The 5,870-nt window shown below is 33.1% G+C and overlaps 1 pseudogene; it reads left to right on the forward strand.

Annotated features, from left to right (window-relative positions):
* Positions 1-3,203: 3,203 nt before the first annotated feature.
* Positions 3,204-5,239, forward strand: LOC104710127 (uncharacterized; annotated as a pseudogene).
* The last annotated feature ends 631 nt before the right edge of the window (positions 5,240-5,870 follow it).

Genomic DNA, 5,870 nt, shown 5'->3' on the forward strand with positions numbered 1-5,870 from the left:
TTTATTAATAACAAAATTATAAAAAAAATACAAAGATGAAGATAAAAATAATAAATTTGTGAAAAGAAGTGGATGTCATAAGAAAGATAAAAATGCTGGTAATTAATCTATAAAAAAAAGTTTGTGTAAAAATATATATAAATATAAATAGAATTTTTAATTATGATGGAGGAAGGAAAAAAAAGTTTTTAAAATTTGTTAGTTTTAAAGCGTCATTTTGAAGCTTTAAATAAATGTCCTGATTGGTACAAGATTTTTAAGACTTTAAAAAAATTAAAGCATTGACAGCCATTTGTCAATCATACTTTTTTTATTTTTATTTTTTTAAAAGCTTTGTAAGTCACTTTTTTTTCCTTTTTTTGTTTTCTCAAATTTTTTAAAGCCTCAAAATGAGGTTTTAAATTTTAACAAATATAAAACTTTATTTTTTTTTCTCTTCCCATTATACTTAAAAACTCTCGAAAAGTTTATATATAAATTTTACATAAATTATTTTTCCACATTAATTATTCTTATTTTTTTCTCATTCTTTTAAGATTCATTTCATTAATAATTATTTTTATTTTCATTCTCATCTGTTTAATATATTTTAATAATAAAAATAACAATTTCAGTATTAAAAAGTAAAAAAAATTTCACCAAACACTCCAAATAAAAAATTTCTCTCACAGTTTGACAAAGTGAAAGATAGCTTCCACGTCTTAGCCACCTCTTAAAAAAAAGACAACTATATCCTTGTAAGTTGTAACTAGACAATTCCAGTTCTGTTTTGTAACCCAACTGATGCACTGTTACAGTTAATTAAAAATATTCATTTAATAATCATCCGATGCACTGTTCAATTAATTTAAAAGGTAAAAAAACAAAAAATAAAAAAGAGAAAAGGTAAAAAAGAAAAGAAAATATATTTATATTAATTTTCAATTTTTTTGTTTATCAAATAAATGAGAATAAAATTAGAGTGAGATGATTAGTTAATTAAATTTTGTCACACAAACATACTAACTCTTTAGTAAAAAACATATACATATATAGTTATACATATATCTCATAATGATCAATATTTATTTATTATATCTTTTCTATGTGAATAACAATAATAATAAAAAGTTCTCTAAGTTGGTTTATTTACAAACTGTAAAACTGCAATTTCAAGTTTTATAGATTATATCTTACTTCAGACGAAACTTTATTAAAAAAATTCAAAGGATTCAGAAAACTTTCTTCATTGTTGTTGTGTACGTAGATTATGATATCTTCGATGCAACATACATTTATTTGTTTCATTGGTGTTATGTACATATATTGGAAAAGAGAATTATTGGTACCGATTTATTTGTGTCATTGTTGTTGTGTACGTACACTGTAAGTAAATTTGATGTTATGTACATCTATTTATTTTATTATTGGTGTGTACGTGTATTTGATTTTGTTTGATATATGTGATGTACATACATCAAAAACTTAAAGTATTCATTAAATACTAAGTGATATAATATAATAATTTTTTTGTAGTTACTGTAACAACTAGACTTCATAGAACTCGGTTACTCAAGGGGACGAAACAGAACTAGATCAGGTTTGGTTTCTTTGTTTAAAGGGTACAAATATCAAAATATTGGCAAGAGGCTAATAATATGTGAACCCTAAACGTAAAATGTAACCACTTCGCGACTAATCCAATCCTAGTGGCACAATAGTTACTAAAAACGAACTCCTTAGCGACTACATAACAAGAGTCTTAATCTAGTCTCAATAATAAAAGACTAATTTGCGACTCAACTACCACTACAATAAAACAGACTTCACAACCCTTTTGGGACTAATAGGTTGTCCGTAATCAGTCGCTAAATCCAGACTCTACAATTAATCCCAAAACCGTCGCAAGGATAGGACTGGTATATATAGTCATAAAATTGTCTTTAAGTAGACTTCGTTGCGGTTTAGTCGAAAATGTACTACTACCAATTCTAGTTACATATTCGTCTCTAATATACGACTATATTATGGAGTCCGCAATCTGTCGCAAACCAGCGACCTTGTTGCGACCTACATAGTTTACGACCTTTTTTGTGACTATCGGAAATAGTCGCGAAGTAGTTGCAAAACCCTTATTTGCAACTAATGAACGACTATTATAGGAGTTGCAAATGGCCTGTTTTATGGTAATGACATAATTTGTTTCCTTAATTTGTTTTGCTTTTTAATTTAATTTTGATTTATTTTTAATAAAATATTAGATAGAAGATTTTGATTGATTGATAGGAGAGGAGGTGAATACAAGCGTACCTAAGTATTTTTCTATAAACATTACCTGAACAAAACAAAACAGGATAGTCATAAAAACAAAAAAAATATAGTAAATTATCCTATCTACATTACATGAATTACTTACTAATAAAAGGAGGTCATTGAGGCTCCTAAAGCCATCCACATCAGCCTAAAATCTTCTTCCTTAGATTGCCACATGGCATTTATACCAACGTAGTAAAAAAAATCATAAAAATAAAATAGTGTATTTCGTTTACCTGGTCAATCTCTTCCTCTCCTCTGTTGCAAAATCATCATACTTTGTGTCGTTCCAATCACCCAAGTAAATGCAGTCCACATTGTAACCCCTCTTTCTATCTTAATCGTTTCGTTTTTGCTGGAAAGAGGCATTTTCATCATATAGTGGTTGTAGAAACACTGATGGAGGTTATCAGTGAAAGCATGAAGACGTTCTAGTGCTACATGACTGTGTTGTAGGACTCTGGAAGATGTTTACGCGTCTTGGAGGAGTCACGGATATTGGATGACATGGCAATACTTTTGAAGGCTTGTTAATTAGAGGACAAGATATGATCATATTGACTTGAAGATTTGGACTTATCCTTGTTTAGGAAAGTAGGTCAGAGGAGGGTTCCTATATATTGTATTATTGGACAAACATGTTATTTGGCCGTCATAGAATAATTTTCAGAGCTAAGCGAATAAGCTTTTAGGGTTCTTAGTGATTTTGGTTAGATTAAGAATTGGTCAGTGACAAGTCGTGTTGACTGTGTGTAAATCTGATTAAACATATCTTGTAAGATTGTTTAAGTGATTCTTAATAAGAAAAGAAGTTCTTTTCTATATTGGCTGCATCTTCGTTTTTACAATTGGTATCAGAGCAGTCAACCGACGAGAGCTCTATACTCGCTACAGGTTGAGATCTTGGAATAATGATGCAGTTAGGTAATGAGTTAATGATGCTTCAAAGGGCTGTGATCTTGGATGAACAAGGTTATGGACGTTGGAAGGTACGTATGATTCAGTTGATTCGTAACCTAGGAGAAGACGCATGGACGGCTGTTGAAGAAGGTTGGGAACCTCCTTATGAAAAACTGAAGCAGGAGATAAGATCACCAAGCCAAAGGCACGTTGGACAACCGATGAGAAAAATCTATCTAAGTATAATGCAAGGGCTCTTAACGCCATCTTTGGTGCTATTGATGATGACGACTTTAAGCTTGTTCAAGGTTGTGAATCAGCTAAAAAAGCTTGGGATATTCTGCAGAAGTCTCATGAAGGGAATTCGAGTGTTAAAAGAACAAGATTGGATCAGCTTGCTTCTCAATTTGAAGTTCTAAGGATGGATCCAGAAGAGACAATCTCTCAATTCAGTGCAAAAATGAGTTCTATTGCCAATGAAGCTAAGAATCTTGGTAAAACATACAAGAATACCAAGTTGGTTAAAAAATTAATTAGGTGTCTGCCATCTAAGTATGCAGCACACAAAGCTGTCATGAGAGTCTCTGGAAACACTGATACTTTGAAATTTGAAGATCTAGTTGGTATGTTGAAGTCAAAAGAGATGGAGGTTGCTGAAGAACAGAGAATTCATGACAAAGGGATTGCATTCAAGGTAGATGACACAAACGACCAGCTGAAAGAAATTAAAGATAACATGTCCTTGATGGCAAGAAATTTTGGAAAAGCTCTCAAGCGTGTTGAAAAAGGACAGGGACGAGAATTAGCTTGCTGGAATCGAAGTGCTACAGAGAGGTCTTGTTCTATGCCAAATGTATCTGAGAAAGAAAAAGCTAATCGGAGAAAAGAGATTCAATGTCTTGAATGTGGTGGTTTTGGTCGTTACAAACTTGAGTGTCCAATGGTTAAGCGCAAGGAGATGAAGTGCTTTGAATGTAAAGGGATTGGACATTTAAAATCTGAATGTCCAAACATGGTGAAAGGAAATAATAAGGCATATGTTAGCTTTAGTGATTCAGAATCAGAGAGTGATGGGGATGAAAAAGAAGGACGAATGTTGAATCTTTTTGCATACAGTGCTAAAAGTGATGATATAGCTGATGAAAGCTCAGATGATGATGATGAAGAATCAATTACAAAAGAGAGCTATTGTGTACTCTATGACAATTGGGTTCAACTATGTAATGAAAAATTGCTACTTATCAAAGAAAAATTGCAGTTGGAAGCCTAGGTCAATATGCTAGAAGAAGAATGCAAGTCTAAAGTCTCAACTTGCAAGGAACTACTCCCTGCTGAAAAGGAGTTGCTTGAGAGAAAACTGAGAAATCTTCAAGAAATCTATGGTTTGGAAAAGGAAAGATCAACAAGCCTTGAAAGGGAGCTGAACGAGAATCATAAAAAAATTAGAATGTTGAACAATGGTGGCAAAAAGCTAGATGAGATACTATCTATGGGAGTTGTAGGATCTCAACATCAAGGTCTGGGTTATCACAAAGAGGAGACTGTTGAGCTGTTGTCTCGTGATAAATCAGTAAGCTTCGTTAAGAGCAATGTAAATCATGAAGCCGAGTCAAGTATTCTTGGAAAAGTGGTTCAACAGGAAGCCCCTGTAGCACTAACCAGGAACACACAAGTTCAATCTATACCACCTCTTGAGCGAAAAGGTTGGACTAAATCCAAGCGAGGAAGAAGGGTTTATGAATGCTTTCATTGTGGTAAAAGTGGTCATGTGAGATCTTTCTGTTACAAGTTTAAGAACAAGATCAAGGAGCTTTGGATGGCAAGAAAGTGTTTTATTGATCCCTTTCATTTTTCTAGAGTCTGGGTGGCTAAAAATGATTTGTACAATAAAAATTTCGAGAATGATGAGAAAAAGTATGATCAAGGTTGCAAAGAGTCTGAGCAAATCAACCTATGCTACAATCTCTCGAAGATAATCACTGAAGAAGATGTTGGAGTTGAACCTGAGGTTCTACAGAAGCATGTTGCAGAACCACCTGTACAATAAAAACTCACAACTGAATCAACCAGATCCAATAGTGCTGATTGGAATGATTTATCGTCAGGAGTCTTAGCTATATCTAAACAGTTTCAAGATAACAAGAATCACTATGCTGCAGTTGCAGTTATTGACCAAACCTCTCATCATGTTGAGATGAATTTTCAAGAAGTGTTGCAACATTGTTGTGTTTCAAAGGTTGAACCTAAGGATATTATAACATCTCTTGAGGATTATTTTTGGTACAAGGCATGATAGGATGTTTGTTGTGTCTCCCTGCTTATATGTCTTCATCCTTATTTTTATATGAATGTGCACTCACGCTGGGGGAGTATGATGAGATGGTGATGATGGTGATTTCATAGATGAATGTGGCTAAGGCTTGTGGTTTTGAAAGATTCTAGTACTATTCACATCTGGAGCTTGAGTTGTCACATTCAGATAAAAAGGGGGAGAATGAAAGCATGAAGACGTTTTGGTGCTACAAGGCTGTGTTGTAGGACTCTGGAAGATGTTTACGCGTCTTGGAGGAGTCACGGATATTGGATGACGTGGCAATACTTTTGAAGGCGTGTTAATTAGAGGACAAGATATTATCATATTGACTTGAAGATTTGGACTTATCCTTGTTTAGGAAAGT

Source organism: Camelina sativa, chromosome 1 (assembly GCF_030686135.1).
Source record: "Camelina sativa cultivar CO46 ecotype springtype chromosome 1, ASM3068613v1".
In the NCBI taxonomy this organism is placed as follows: domain Eukaryota; kingdom Viridiplantae; phylum Streptophyta; class Magnoliopsida; order Brassicales; family Brassicaceae; genus Camelina; species Camelina sativa.